This window comes from Camellia sinensis, chromosome 3 (assembly GCF_055761805.1).
Source record: "Camellia sinensis isolate YWXY chromosome 3, ASM5576180v1, whole genome shotgun sequence".
Taxonomy (NCBI): domain Eukaryota; kingdom Viridiplantae; phylum Streptophyta; class Magnoliopsida; order Ericales; family Theaceae; genus Camellia; species Camellia sinensis.
Window position 1 is genome coordinate 79,377,931 of NC_138963.1, and position 17,494 is coordinate 79,395,424.

The window sequence follows — 17,494 nt, forward strand, 5'->3', positions numbered from 1 at the left end:
TAGGTGAGGGTGAAATTGTAATAATGTGTATGTCTTTCAACCCTCATTTTTTCTCTCTCTTTTATTTACTCACTTATGATGGATAGCATAGAGCGTCATGTCTTAATTAGCATTTTCCATGACTTGCATCCATTCATCTTGCATACATAAGGTTTCGGCTCATCATACTAAGCAATGTCAAACTTATTCAAATACGTGCTTTGTCGCATTCCTTGAATTGACTCACATGCCATGTTAGTGGCCGAGCCTAGTAGTTGCATTTTGCATGTGTTGCATTAGTCACTTGCATATTAGAGCATGCATTTTTCTAATTGTTTTATTTCTTTTGGCTTGTCTTGGAGTACTAGGTGAGCATTTATTGCTTTAGCATATTGCATGTGTGTGATTGTTAACATATCAAGCATAATACCATGAGGCTAAGTGCTTAAGTGACATACCTGTTTGAATGCCAGTGGATGAAGGCTAATTGCTTAAATTGAGACGTTTTGACCAATGTAAATACAAGTTCACTTTTTTTAAGTGACGTGTATTCAAAACTCTTTTCAAAACAAGCATAAAATCAAAATGTTCTAGCTTTTGCAAATTAGTCTATACTTGTGTTTATTACATAGTAAAATTAGCCTAATGAATTAGAACAAAAGCATATAATGTACATAAAAATCACATCATGATTAGTAAAGGCCGATCTTTGATCGGGTGAGTGGAGTGCTCAATTGATGACCTTCCCCCCTCATACCTAAGTTCCCGAGTTGAGACACTTTGGTGATGACAGACACGTGACCTTTGACATGAGTCACAGGTTTCCTAAATTTCTTAAAAACATTTAGGTAGCGACTCTAAAATCTGGCAATGCAATTCATTTTTGGCATGTATGATTCAAAAACAATTTTCCAAAAGAATTGCCGAATTTGGACTCATTTGTGTTTATCCATTTCATATTGCATTTGTGAAATCAGATTCAGAACCATGGGAATCCGAACTGTAGGGCTATCGTATCCGAAAGAAGCACGAAAAGCAAGCTACAGGGAGAGAGGCCTAGAAAATGAGATAAGTGGTGGAGAGAACCACCAAAGATGATGGTGGTTAGAACCACCAATTGAAGTAAATTATTTTTGTGTCAGGTATGTTAGTTTTAAGGTGTGAGTAAAGTGTAATGAGCTGTTAGTTTTAAAGTATTCATGGTTGTATTCAATTTTCTTAAGCTCTGATCAATTTCCATGAAGTTCATTCACATTAATGTTCAAAACCCTATTGAAAAAATAGGTTGTAATCAACTGCCTTAAATCTACTTGTTTGGTCACACCCCATTCAAAAGGAATTGTGTCTAATAGATCCAAAATCCACAGTGTTTCAACTTCAATACCAAAACCTTGATCAGCTCCTTGAACATTTTATATTTGTAATGGTGTCTTTCGATATATTTTTAAAATTTTCCAATCTTATGGTAAATTTGGATTTGGTACTTGAGGTTCTGCCTTGAAAACATCCATATTCCAACTAGTGTTTTGATTCTCCATTTGAAAGTACATTATATATCTCATTCTCAGCAATTGATCCCCTAATAAATCACTCCTTGATCGCGGGAGTTCCTCTTTCACACACATGTGCCATTTGTAATTTGTCCTTCCGATTTGATATCAACTTCACCTTGCCTGCCAAAATATAAAGCATTTCCTTTTAAAAGAAACATCATTCAAGATTGGGTCCATTTGATAGGGATCCAATTGAAATTCATGATGTAAGATGCTCGCTATTGGAGAATGGTCAAATAGGTTATTAGGATTATTGTTATTAACCATTCTTGTAACGCCCCGAAACCAAAGACAATGAACCATCCATAATATTAATAAATGACAACGATGTATAAATATAGTTTTCTTGAAATAAGTATCCTTCCATTTCATATGATTCCGAGATACAAAAGGTAACACATACGGTCATACATTCACAAGTCCTAATGCTGAATCTATAGCATGTGTTACAAGTTAAATATATGAAATAAGAGTTAAAACAATAAGAAATGTCCTAAAGGCTTACAACTTTCCAAGACACTAATTGGTTACAACAAAAGTGAGTTTTAAACTCAATACAGGTAAAGTCCTAGGCTTGTACAAAATTAATTACAACCAGTAAACAAAATGAGGCTCTTACTCCAAGTCCTCCCAAGCTATTGACTTGGCGAAGGCATATCATCAGCACTTAAAAATGATTTTTCACATAGGGTGAGCCAAAACCCAATAGAGATACTATAACACAGTTTATAAATCTTAACAAAGATATAAGGTGAATGCATATGCAATACTCGTGCCAAAACATTTTATTTCTCTTTCTAAAACCGTGCAATGCCAAACTTATATCTCAAATCATGATATCATTTCTTTTACAATAGAAAATAGGGCAATGAATACAACACTGTGAATCTCTAGGGCGTGTCTGCAAGTAGGCTATAAGCATAACCAATTTGTCATTTTTATCGCTATTAACTAGAAGGCTTGACACCTAACTGCGCAGATTTCTAATCTTTCATAAAAAACACACATGCCAACATAATACCACACTACACTTCTACCCAGCTTCACTAAGTTATTCACTCATTTTTCTCAAAATAATAACATTTTCAAATGCGTTAAATATGCAACAATGCTCAATACAATGGATAAGAAAATAATTTCAATTTTCCTAATTCTCATGCAATTTCTACAACAATCATTGATATCCTCCATTGATAACCCAAAATAGTTATCTCTAAACAGATAACTAATAAACTTTTCAAATTCCAAGATTTGAGTAGTAATACATACCCAACTTCACCATCCTCATCAATATCAATCTAATTTTACATTTCCAACATCAATTCCATTTATTTATATAAAATCAACATTTGATATATTTAGGGAAAAACCCCATTTTTCATCGAAAATCAATTCCACGTATCAAAACTAACCATTTTATCACAACTCAATCTCATTTCTAATCCCACAGCCATTTTCAAAAATCCGTTTGAAAATCTCTTTTTTGGGTTCTAACCAAAACCCTAGATTTGTTCAAAAATTTCTAAATCACAATATTGTTTTAGAAATAGCAAATAACTAAGTTAAAAATCATAAGAAAGTGTGGAGAATCCCTACCTCAAGCTTAGAAGATGAGAGAGAGAATAGAGAAACTTCAAAAATACCGAAACTCAACTTTGCTCCGATCAAAAGGAAGGTCTCGGAGTGTTCTACCTTTTTAACAAAGAGACTAGGGTTGAGAAATCAATGAATCTAGGTGTATTTGTAGAGAGAATGTGATTTTTAGAGAGAGTGAGAGAAAATAGAGTTTTGAAATGTTTAGAGATGAAAAAGTGACTCAAAAGGTGACTTTACGATCTGATATACGCGCAGACCTGTAGACACTCCATTTTTGACCGACCTTAAGACTCAGACGTCACCAGTTGAGCGCTCGGTGATGCTGCATGTTGTGCTCGTTCTGAAGTTGCGGAGTCTCGGCTGCGAGCCTTGCCTTCGGACTTCGGAGCTCCTTTGTGCCTTGCCTCGATTTGCGAATCGGGTCCTATTTTCTCTGTTTTCTCTTCCCGAAGGGAGGGAAAGGTCTCGTAGATCATCTCTCAGTGGTCGTAGACTACATTTCGTGGTCGTAGGCCATTTTTCCCATTTGGAGCCCGGTTTTCGGTTTCCTGAGCCGTCGGCCATGTGCCTCGGTTCGGGACCGCTTAACTACCTCTGTTTGCTCCGGTTTTTGGCACACATCTTATTTCCTCCCTTTTGAGGGACACTGTGACCCGGGAGACCACCTTTGTGGTCATACACCACTTCCGGTGCCTAGCAGCCTGTTTTCGGGGCCCCGAACCGCGCGTTTTGGCCCCCGAACCTTCGTTTTGCATCCGTTTTGGTCCGTTTTTGGTAGAGACCCTATTTTCACTGTTAGGGAGGTGGTAAGATGGGGGATGGCCACCTCTTCCCCTGAAAAGCCAGTTTTCTCATTTTCTCTCTCCAAAAGCCGATTTTTCTGACAGAAAGCTGGTTTTTCCCACTTTTGAGCCACATTTTCTGGTTTGTCTCCACAGGGCTGTGTTCTACTCATCTGGGAGGCCACCTTTCTGGGTAGGCCGACCAGTAATTGTTCTTGAACCTTTTGACCCCTGGTCGGCCGACCAGGGGGAGTGGACGGCCGGCCACTTGAACTGGCCGGCCTGCTTATTGCTTTTACCCTTTCTGAGTGTAATTCAGCTGTGCCAGCTGGAGACCATTTGGTGCATCCTCCATACACATGTATGGAGGATCTTTGAAGCTTCCAAGAGAAGCTTTGGCCTCTCTTCTCTATAAGAGAGGCCCTCCTCTTCATATCTAGGGGTTAGACATTTTTGGCCAAGGCACATAACCTCCCTCCTCCGTTGCCACTATTCCAAGCTCCAAAACCCTAACTTTCTTGGTCCATTTACACTACAACCCTTAGCACCACACCTCCATCATCCATTTCAGCACCTTGGAAGCCATTTGCAGAGGTTGAAAGCTCACCAACTTGATCCAAAAGCTGCTAGAGGTCGGCTCTTCAAGGGTAAGTCCTCATTTCCCCCATTTTTGCATTATTTTGCCCTATACCTTAGCTCCATTTTCAAGCATTTTTGAGCCTTGGTGTAAACTGAAAATAGTCTTATTTTGAGCTCCTCTTCATGTTTATTTAAGAGCACTTTTCTGTTTGAGGCCTCCTACACCCTTGCATGCCTTACCCCTCTTTGTAGGCCTTTTTTGCATCATACTTTAGCCTTACTTGTGAACACTTTCAAGATTTAATATAAACTGTAAAGTGACTTATTTTGAGCCCTTCTTCAACTTTGTTTAAGGGCACTTTACTGTTTGAGGTCATTTACTTCCTTGTTTGTTCAATCTCTCTTTTAGGGCTATTTTTGCATCATACTTTAGCCTTACTTGTGAACATTTTCGAGATTTGTTATAAACTGGAAAAAGTCTTTTTTTGAGCTCCTCTTCAAGTTTTCTTAAGGTCACTTTTCTGTTTGAGGTCATCTTCCCCCTATGCACGCTTCATCCTTTCATGATTAAGGCTATGCATTAGAGCATTTGCATTGGACATGGTTTGGCCTCTTAGCCACTGAAATCCAGTGGATTTTCAGTGGCTTTGATGCATTTTTGAGGGAAAAAATTAGAGAGGGGTGACCCCCTCTCTCCTTGTCTTGTTTGGGGGTCTTTTGGGCCTTCCAAAGGGACCCTATTTTGCATGCATCAAAGTCATGTTTCAGGCCTCATTCTGTGGGTTTTAAGGTCTGTCTTAGGTCTGTCCAGGGCCCTTTTGATCATATTTTATGTCTTTAATGCATGTGTAGAACAATTCCATTCAAGGCCTTTTGAGGGGGCCTTTCATCGTATGCTTCCTTGACTGATTTCAGGGCCTATTTTGTGAGTTTTAGGGCTTTCATAACTCATTTCTAGAGTTGGTTTGGTCATTCTAAGTGTCTATCTTATATGTGCTTAACAACCCCTTGAATGGCCTTCCAAAGAAGCCCCTCATTTTGCATGCATTGGTTGCATTTCAGTGATTATTTGGGCATATTTTGGCATATTTTATTCACTGTTTTTGGCTGGTTTGATGAGTTCTCATTTTCTTCATATACATTCCATGTAAACCATGCTTGCTAGCCAATGTTGCATGCTATTTTAGTCCATCATGTTAGCATCTTTTGGCCATGCTTTAAACGGGAAATGTGCATGTTTTGGGACTGCCTTGGCTCTGTCTTTAGACTTCATAATCAAATAATGCTTGCTTTGTATACCTGTGGTTCAATGCATTGGACTAATTTTGAGTTTTCGGGGTTTATTCCATGCATCGGGTGCCATATTTTCATGTTTCGGGACCATTTAGCATCATGTTTCAGTGCTAAAAATTACATGTTTGTATGCCATCTTTCATCCTTTGCCATGCTTTGGTAGAGTGGCATTCAATGCCTTAGGTTCGGTCCTCGGTTTGCGTGTATGTGTGCACGCATTTCGGTCACCTCATTTTCATCCCATGGCCACTGATGTGAGTGTGGCTGAGGTCCACTCATGATGGTGTAAGTCCATTATGCATTGTGTATGCCTTTTCAATTCATAGCATTGCGTATGCTAGGTTGCGTGTTAGTGCATTGTGTATGCCATGTTACATCGAGCATTGTGTATGTCATTTCATAGCATTGCGTATGCTAGGCTGTATGTTAGTCGCATTGTGTATGCCATCTTATTTGCATTGTGTATGCTAGGCTGTATGTTAGTCGCATTGTGTATGCCATCTTATTTGCATTGTGTTTGGGATAAGAGTTAGACCGAGCCCTGGGAAACGAGGTACGTTTCGTACTCCGAGTGACGGAACGTGTCTCAATTCCCTGTCACCGACACTCCGGATTACCCATGATGGAGTTTAGGTCTTGTTGTGTTTTCATGTGCATTCATCTCATATTGAGTCGTGCAATTCGGCTCCTCGGCCATCATGCATCGATTTGCGTGATTGGTGGCACGAGGATCGAGGACTACACTCCCTGAAGAGTAGTCATGCATACATGTGTGAAATACTTTGCCATGCCCCTTTGTTGCTCTCTGTTACAGTAAATCAGAAATCAGCGGCCTTCCGGAGCATTGCACAATATTCCGAAAATAATTGCAAACAGAGGCGAATCGGGGCATCGCAATCGATTTCCGCGCCAGGCAACTCAAGCATGCATCTCCCATCATTCGGAACAGAGCTGAGGCAGTCCATAGGCTTGCATGCTGATTTATCACTTTCCTAGTTAATTTGTTAATTAATTCGAGTTTTGTAATATTTAATTATTCATTTCGGACTGTATATTATTTATTCGGACCCTCCGAGCGAGGGCGCAATTGTAATAAGTGTGCGTGCGTGTGATGTATGTTTTCCAACCCCATGTCTTTCTCCCTTTTATTTACCAGCTTATGATGGTTAGATTAGGGCATGTTTCAATTAGCATACAGTATGATAACATGTTTGCATTCATTCATCTGTCTTGCATACACCGGGCTCGGCGCATCATACTAACTGCATTTGTATTACAATTCCGAGTTGAATACTTGTTAGTTGTAGCATTTCACATGCCATCCTTAGAATAGCCGAGCCTACTATAGTTACATTTTGCATGTGTTGCATTAGGCATTTCTGTATAGTTAGGATCATGCATGGATTTCTAACATGGCTTCTGTTTTGGCTTGGAGTACTCTGTAAGTTTTATGCTTTAGCATCCTTACATGTGTGTGAATGACTACCATGATAGCATGCTTACCATGAGGTTATTTGCTTATATGATATACCTGCCTGAATGCCTGTGGGTGAAGGTTGGGGGAAGGTTGGGTTATTTGGATTGGAACAATTCATCAATTGTGAGTTTTAAGCCCACTTGAGAGTGGCAAATCATCTTGTTTTCTAAGCCCACCTGAGGGTGGCAAAATCTGTATTTTAAGCCTACTTGCGAGTAGCAAACCATTTAAAAAACAAACATGAGATGTGTTGTTCCAATTCAGCCGACCCGGTCTATATTTGTATGTTGTGCGTACCACATAGTAAATCTAGGCTAATAACCGAAATAAGAACGCATAATATTTTCAAAACCCGATATCATGGTTAGTAGAGGCCAATCTTTGATCGGGCGAGCGGGGGTGCTCACGAAGTGACCTTCCCCAATCGTGCCCAAGTTCCCGAGCCGAGGCAACTTTGGTGATGACGGACACGTGGCCTTAGGCATAAGTCAGGGTTTCCTAAATTTTCCAAAATAAAATATTTAGGTGGCGACTCTGTATCTGGCAAAGCAGTCCATGTTTGGCCCTTCTTTCGAAAAATCTGTTTTCAAAAAATGATTTGTCGAATTTGGACTCTTTGATGATTTCATTGGTCTTGCATTGCACTATGCAAGATTAGATACAGGACCGTGACATTGAGTCCTGAACTGTAGTAAGCCCAATGAACAACACGGGATTTTCCTCCCGGGGCGTTCGGGGACGTCTACAAGACCGCTCGAGCACAAGAAGTGTTGCTCGAGCGACCAAACATAATAAGTGAAAGTGCTCGAGCGAAGAAGTTTACCGCTCGAGTGAAGAATACAAACTCCTAAAAATTTTACAGACAGAGGGCCATAGCTCGAGTTCAAGAAGGGCCGCTCGAGCTAACACTGCTCGAGCTAGCGCAAGAATGACTGCTCAAGCATAGAATGCTAACTCCCAGTATCTTTGCAGGCCTACAAAAGTACTGAGAGTTCTCAAAGACCGCTCGAGTTCAAGAAGTGTTGCTTGAGTGAAGAAGCCAAAATTTGGGCAGAAACTATTTTGAAAAACTAATTCCCGACTTGTTCCAAACGTACCAAGGCACTTCAATAACAAACTCGATGAAGAATAAGGAGAAATAAGATATGAACAATCGTATAAGATAATAAAACTCGGATCCAGAATATCAAATGGGTCGGGTCTAAACTAGAATTGCTATAATTCTGAGTAGATATGTTTCCACCAAATTTTGATAAGATATTGTAACATTAAACCTTTTCAGTATCAACAGTCTAATAAGCCAGCCCAGTATACCTCTGTATCCATTTACAAAAGATACAAAACATCAAATAATAAAAATATGGAGTAAAATATAGCCAAGTTGTTTGGTTTCAATTCTATGGATTCACTTTTCAGAAAATTAAAAAAAAAAATATTTTCCATTTTTTTTTGTTTTCACTGATTTTTTTAATATTTTAAGTAATTTTTTTAATTTTTGGATATACCAAACATAAATACACTTTTTTTTTGATTAGCGAAAAGAAATTTATTGATGAAGAAAACATACAAAGTATGATAACGTACATCAATAAATAAGAGGGTTCAAAAAGCATCAAAGTGAAACATTAAGGTCCCAACTAGGTTGGCACCTAGATGCACACCAAATCATTTGCTAGCACCACCCCCACCATCCAAGTTGGTGAGTAACCAACATACAAAAACAGAAACAGAAGAAAGAAAAAAAGGAACAAAAAAGGTAACAAAAACAATCAGCCGACTAGCCAACGACGCCTGCAGAGAACAGCAACAAGCTCCACACTAGGGTAGCCATCAGAACAGCAGCAGCCAACACAACATAACCAGTCATCCATTCAGCCATTCCACTAGAGTAAACTAATCATCTAGCACAAATCACAGACAGCAGAAAGAAAGGCAGACAGCTTCATTTCTGGGCATAACTCCATCCACAGAAGGATCCAACTTGAGGCTTAGACTAATCTTGACATATAAGCAGAAGCCAACAGACATCAAACCAACAAGACAGGGCACCCCCTTCAGCCAGCAACACTTGCAGCCAGCAGAACTTGACCTGCAGCTACCTATTTATCAAAATGGTGGCTGCTTTGATGGACTGGAACAGAATTCACCAACTGAGATTCACCCAAAATGGTGGCTGCTCTGATGGACTGGAACAAAATGGTGGCTGCTCTGATGGACTGGAACAGAATTCACCAACTGAGATTCACCAAAAATGGTGGCTGCTCTGATGGACTGGAACAAAATGGTGGCTGCTCTGATGGACTGGAACAAAATGGTGGCTGCTCTGATGGACTGGAACAGAATTCACCCAAAATCTCACAATACAGCAACACAACAGCAGTCTAACTAGTAGGTAACAACCTGTGAGCCAGGCTATTAGCGACAAAACAGAACAGAATTCACCAACTGAGATCCTAGACAACACCTGACTTCTGAAAAATTAAACACGACATCATTGACTGAAAATGAAGCATCCCTGAACTGAGATCTCATCCAAATTGCTAACCTCACATTGATACATTCACACAGAGCCTGAAAATTAGGTTGGACTGCCTTAAACACACACTCATTTCTATAACTCCACACAGACCACAACACTGTTGCTGGAAGGGTCTTCCACACCAGATTGACTTTCTTCCTAAACTTCCAACCCATCCACCAGATTAAAAGACCATCTATGGATCTGGGAATAACCCACTGAATACCCCACCAATTGATAATAGCAGACCAAATTTTCCACGTAAAAGAACAATGAAGCATAACATGGTCAAGAGATTCTCTGACCTCATGACAGAATATACAATTAAGGACTTCTTCCCCTTCTAGAATTCCAAACCTATGAAGCAAATCTTTGGTTTTCAGTCTTTCTTTCCAAGCTAGCCAAGAAAATTTTTTTGCTTTCGGTAGGGAAAAATTATTCCAGATAAGATCAACTGATCTGTGAGTAGGACCATCATTGAGCATACCCTAAGCATAAACAGCATTAACCTTAAAAATACCTGGCTGAGCAGCCTTCCAACCCAAACTGTCAGCTACATCACTTCTTAGGAGAGGGCCTGACCCCAGAGCAGTGGTTAATCTGGCCAACTCGCCTTCTTCCCAAGCCCGAAGTGGCCTGTTGAAATTGAAAAACCACCCAGATTGACTATCTCTTCTGGCTACTTGAACATTCAAGGAAATCTCTTTATCATTAGCCAACTGGAATAATCTAGGAAATTGGCATAAAAGATTTGTTGAACCCAACCAATTATCTCTCCAGAAGCTGATTCTTTGCCCATTACCTATTAAGATTTCCACATTATCCTTGTAGAATTGGAGAATACTGCCATTCCTCTGGGCCACTGATAAGATGTCTTTCCAAGTCTGGGATATAGGACCATGAACATCCTTATGAGGGAACCATCTACCCCCAACTGAACCATACTTTTCGCAAATAACCATCTTCCATAGTGCCTCATCCTTTTGCCCATATCTCCACCACCATTTTAAAAGCAAACTATCATTGGCTAAGTTGATGTTTTTGATCCCCAGCCCTCCTTGTTTCACACTCATGCACACTTCATTCCACCTAACTAGATGCAACTTCCTACTACGCTCAGAATCACCCCATAAAAATGATGCTTGAATCCTATCCATCTCTTTTGCAACACACACAGATATTTTAAAAAGAGGCATGTAATACACAGGTAAAGCAGACAACACAGACTTAATGAGTGTGACTCTACCAGCAAAAGATAACACTCTTCTCTTCCACCCAGTTAACTTTTTCTTGAAATTCTCTACAACTGGCCTCCAAGTCAAGCTCCTGCTAGGGCTGGCTCCCAGTGGTAATCCTAGATACTTCAATGGTAATTTCGTGCTTAGACAATTCAATTTCCTTGCAAACTCATCAACCTCCACTTCTGCTACACCCACCCCACACACAAAACTTTTGGCAAAATTGATCCTTAGTCCTGAAATTACTTCAAAACACCTAAGGATTCTTTTTATAGCCAAAATTTGTGACCCTTCAGCCTTACAAAACAGCACTGTATCATCAGCAAATTGTAAGTGAGATATATTCAACCCATTAGCACCTACAAATATACCTCTAAACATACCCATATCTTTAGCTCTTGATATGAGTATATTCAGACCCTCAGCTACAACATTAAACAAGAAAGGGGATAAAGGATCACCTTGCCTTAAACCTTTTTGATGGCAAAACTCTAGTGATGGTGACCCATTAACAAGAACTGACACTCTAGCAGAAGAAATGCATTCCTTTATCCATTTGGTCCAGGTAGGTCCAAAACCAAAATTCTCTAACATTTGAATAAGGAAATTCCAGTTAACAGTGTCATAGGCTTTTTCGAAATCCAACTTAATGATTAGCCCCTTTCTGTTAGTCTTCTTCCACCAGTCCACAATCTCATTTGCAACAAGAACACCATCCATAATATTCCTACCACTTAAGAATGCTGATTGGACTCTATCAATAATTTTTGGCAACACTAATTTCATCATGTTGGCCAAAACTTTAGCCACCACTTTATAGACTGAACTGATTAGGCTGATAGGTCTAAAGTCTGTAATTGCTTCTGGACTAACTATCTTGGGAACGAGGGTCACAAAAGAACAATTGATTCCATTACCCAATACACCATTATCATGAAACTCTTGCATGAATTTCATAATATCATCCTTCATAAATTTCCATCCCTTTTGGAAGCAAGTGAGATTAAAACCATCAGGCCCCGGGGCCTTATTGCCGTCGCATTCCTTGATTGCTGCCCAAACCTCTGTTCTTGAGAACTCCTTCACCAAACAAGATTGAATCTGGTTTTGATCAATGCTTCTAAACTCACCCCCTAGCCTTGGTCTAATCTTCCAAACTTCAGCGAACAAAGTTTTAAAGTGAGCTGCCACTGCCTGTTTCAACTCCGCAGGATCCTCATATAGGGTACCATTAATCTTCAGTGAATCAAGGACGTTCTTACTATGCCTTCTTGATGCCATAATATGGAAATATCTGGTGTTTTTGTCCCCTTTTAAGGTCCGATTCAGTCTGGATTTCTGCAACCATAGCCACTCTAGCCTTTTTCTAAGCTTCCACACTTCATTTCTGATCTCAATTTTTTGTCTAACTTTAACTTCTACAAGATCTCTCTCTTCAGCTATTAGATCCCACGAATGTAGCTCAGCCTCAGCATCTTTGAGCTTGGACTCCACATGACCGAATACCTCCACATTCCAAATCTTTAGTGCTTGTTTAAGTGTTCTCAATTTGACCATAATTCTGAATCTAGCCCACACTTCCATTTGTGTACCAACCCAAACCTTTTCAACTCCTTTAAGAAAGCTGGGATGTAGCACCCAGGCATTTAAGAATTTGAATGGTTTGGGACCCCAATCCCTATCATCTTCCTTCAATAAAATTGGGCAGTGGTCAGACAGTATTCTAGGCAGGCCCCATAACTTAAAGTTAAACCACACAAGCCATTCCGGATTTAATAGGAACCTATCGATCCTACTCCAGCATGCACCTGACTGTGAATTACTCCATGTATATTTCCTACCAAGCATAGGAACATCAACCAATTCAATATTATTTAAAAATTCATTGAACTCCTGCATCCCCCTATCTCTTCTCACACAGCCTTTCCTTTCTCCAATAGCTTTAATTTCATTAAAATCCCCCCCTAAACACCAAGGTTTTGGAAAGGATGCTTTCAGGTTATAAAGGACCTTCCACAGTTGACTTCTAACTCTACAATCATTAAGAGCATAGACATTACCAACAACACAATCAAAACTATGATAAACCAGACCTAATAGCAAAATAAAATTCCTAGAACTGCAACAATTCTTCACCTGAAACACGTGAGGTTTCCATAGACATAACAAACCCCCTGCACTCCCTACTGCATCCACCTCCATATACCCCAGTTCATCTTCTGCCCATAGAGATCTGACAAATCTCTCATCAATACTTGACTTTTTAGTTTCTTGAATCAACACCATATCCACCCCTTTTGCCTTTATGAAATTTCTGATCCTCCTCCTTTTCTCAGGCTTACCCAAGCCTCTAACATTCCATGAAAGAACTTTCATTATGGAACAAACTTTGACTACAAAATCCCCTACAGGTGCAGACTTAAGCACCACCATTCACCCCTTTTTTGGTTAGTCTTTCCTCATCTTGCCTGTCCATCTCCGAAATTTTCTGGATAACACTCTCTTCATTAGCCCCAAAGTCAATACCCAACACTTTCCCCACCTGCACAGTTTCTTGAGCTTCATTTCGACTTAATATCTGTTTATAAGCCCCACTATTGATTGACAGAGATGAAGACATCACAGCTGCCGCAGCTCTGAATATAGCTCCTCTGTGAAATCTTTGGCAGAATTGATGAGTAGAACGCAATTTCCTCATTCTTCTTTGGCTTTGCCCCTTTATTTTACTACCCGAAACTTGACCACACTCGTGCCCTCTTGCTCTATTTTCCAACAATAATTGATCCCCAGTTGCCCTAACAAAAGCCACAGCCACTTTCTTTCCTTTGTCTCTTCCATTTTCTGGTGATTGCGCAGGGACTGAGGGATCCACTCCTGGGTCGACTATGGCTTCAATAGTAGCCTTTAGTTGGGATTTTTCCCCATGATTAATAGAATCTCTCTGCTGCTCTCCATGTTCATTCCTTGTTGATGCTTTCCCTTTACGGTTCCGATTGTAATTACCTTCTTTCCTCCCTGACTTGTTCAGTCCCTTGTTCAACAGGGCTGATGGGCCCACTCCTGTGTGGATAACCTGATCAGTAGACCCCATATTGCAGCCCAACACCACTTCCAAATTCAGCCCAGGCTTAGCCATGCTAGACTCACTTAAACTTCTCATATACACAGGCATGTACACCTGATCATAGCACTGCTGAGATTTTCTTAATAGAGCCCCCGGTTTCCTTTACTTTTCCAGAATCTACCTTGAGGACCTACATTGACAGCCATCTCCTTCTCTGATCTTGGCCTACTAATTTCCTTCCCTTGGGTCTTAACATTATTGGCACAAGAAGCTACAACAGTTTGGGCCACTATACCTTCATCTTCACTGCTGCTAATCTCCTCATCAGAATTGCCCACTTCCTCAACTGGGCAGACATTCTCAGAAAAAACTGCCTTTCCCAAATCAATCGGCCCACTCAACCCATGGTTTAAAATGTTTTGGCCCAAATCCTCTTCGTTTAAATTTTTTTGGCCCAACTCCACTTTGGAGTTCGACCCATGTAAATTTAGACTAGAACCACTCAATCTTCTCATACACCCAGGCGAGAAGACATGCCCATCATTATCTTGTTCAGCTAGTTTTAAGGCATTTAATGCACTGCTACCTGCCACCTTTTCCTTGCAAGCTTCAACCTCGAGCTCCTTACCTACTATGTTACTAGACTCAGCCACTTCCGTATCACTCTTCCAATTTGCCTCCATTATATTGCCATCCCCACGTGTCAACACTCGACTGGCCTCATTTTTGAATTGCTCAGCACCCTGAGTTGACCCACCTTCTCTGGGTTGAGTTGACTCATCTCTGAGGTTCTGTAATGGTTTACCCACCCAGTTGGAACCATGATCCTCACCTTTCTCCTCTGAATTGAGTTCCTTCATCTTATCTAGATGATTCAAATAGCTGCAGCACTGATTTATGGTTTTTGCTTCAAGGCCCTGAACTTCCAAGACTCTCACTGGATGAGAGGAGTGTTTAGTCACCAGGTTGATAACACTGTTAACAGGATCCATGCACTTGGTAAGGACCCTAAGCTTGCCACATACGAAGGATTGAGGCAAGCATTCAGCACCATCAATAACTTCACCCCATATGCTACCAATTTTAACAAGATTGGACCTATTCCATAAATGTAAGGGAATGCCATAGCAGGTGAGCCATACAAGTCTCTCCTGTGCCGGAGCAAGCTCTGGCCTCCATTGGATGATGTCATCACACCATTCATGGATAATTTCTTTGATAGACTTTATCTTTGTTACCATTTCCTCCTTGGACTTGAAAGATAACACCACATCACAACCACCTCCTTGTCTGGCTTCAAACCCGTCTATTCCTCTAGCATTAAGCTCGAGACTCAAACTAATGTTTATACATCTGACTTTTAGCCGGACTAAGACACTGTCGTAAAGCCACCCATTACCATACTCCTCAGCCTGAACTGAAATAGAGTCTCTGTCCTGTATCTGAATACCTCTTACCACGTCTGCGAACGTTTTGTTGTTGGAGAAGTGATGTGGGCCTCTCCGGAGTTCCTCTCTGAAATGTAACTACGGTGGTTTTTGGGCATGGTACTTCCCCTGTTCTCTGCTTCGATCGAAAGCTGCAGGTTTCACAAATAACTTCTTATCATCCACCCATAGACCATCCGCCTTCTGCACAGCAACGTTTGCAGCTACCTCACAGCTATATCTTACAAAACCAAATCTAGTATTGGTATTCCTGCGACGCTTTTGTGGAATGAAAATATCTTTTACAACTTCAAACTTTCCAAACAGGTTAGACAAGCCTTTGGTATTCATTGAGTTAGGTAGATTATCCACAAACACCGTGAAGACTACTGCACTGCCCACTGATTTCCTTGCTTCTTGCTTCCCTCTTTGCTTCACCATTGGAATCCATCCTCCGTTGGCCATTCTATTTTTACTTTCTAATTGTAGTTTATTTTCCAAAAGAAGTGTTTTTGAGAGAGGAAGATGCAAGAAATCTCTTAAATACACTTAAAATATATAATATTTGTGAATATTTTTTTTAAAAAATTCACAAAATACCAAAAATGTAAAAAAAAAAAAATGAAAATGAAAATTAAGTACATTTTCTTATCCATGTGTATTGATTTGATTTTTTAAAATATTTTTTTTATAAATATTTTACTTTTTAAATACATCCATGTAAGGTCCATCTACAAAAGTTAAAAAAAATATCTGCTTAAAATTTTAAAAATATTCACTAAAAAACAAAAAGCCACAAGCAATAAAAAAAAACTCAATTTTTAAAAATTTAAATCCAGAAATTGAAACAAAATAAGGGGATGATTTTTTGAACACTACCACCCAAAAAAACTGAAATAATAAACATATAAACAATGACTTTGTTCCAGACGGTATCTTTAGACCTTCAATTAAATTAAGACACACAGTAACCGTATAAACTTTTTCCCATCTAATTCAATCAAAATCTCATTTTAGAATTTGATAAATACCATTTATTTATTTATTTATTTATTTTTGTGAATCAACAAATGAAAACTTTTATTGATGAAAAACAGTGCAAAATACATATATATTTTTCTCCTTGGGGTTAGGACCAATGCAAAATACCGCATTAATCCACACCACTCTATTTGTTAACCGCTAATTTTTAAATTTATAATCTGTTTTCGAAATCGCTCTACACCGTTATAGTTAATACATATATATATTTTCATTTATAATAAAATACCAAAGTAAAAATAAGTGTGAGAAAAATTTAAAATGTGAAATTTATTACAACTTGTAGTTATATATATATAAAATATTATGTAAAATTAGTTTGTATTATATATGTATATATATAATATAATGTAAAATAATGTTATATATTATGCAAATACTTGATAATTTATTAGAATATTTTTCAATCTGTCAATCTGTACTAAACCACTCAAACCGTAATTTGTCAATCTGCTAATCCGCCATTTGATTTATAATTTATTCTTAAACTGTCTAAACTGCACCGTGCACGTCCCTATTTGGGGTCACACCTGCGAACTCTGTTTGTGATTTATCCGATCCACATAGAAGAAATGCTTTACGTGAGTCTCGAAATTAATCGAGATGAGCATAAACTAACTCAGGCATCCAATTAAAAAAAAGAAGGTAAATTACACTTTAACCCATGTGGTTTACCCAAAAAATATGGAGCCCCCCTTGTAATTTCATTTGTAACACTTAAACTCCTGAACTTCATACCAAAGTGTAATTTCGGATGGACGTAACAGAAGTTGTAAAAAGTCTAAATTACCCTCATTTCTTTCCCTAATTTTCTTCTTAATGCCATTACAAATCAGAATATTCTCTCATTTTTCTTTAAATTTTTTGTATTTCTCTTCTTCTTCTTCTTCTTCTTTCTCATCCCATGGTAAACCACACACCTCTCATACTATCATCAAATACATCTC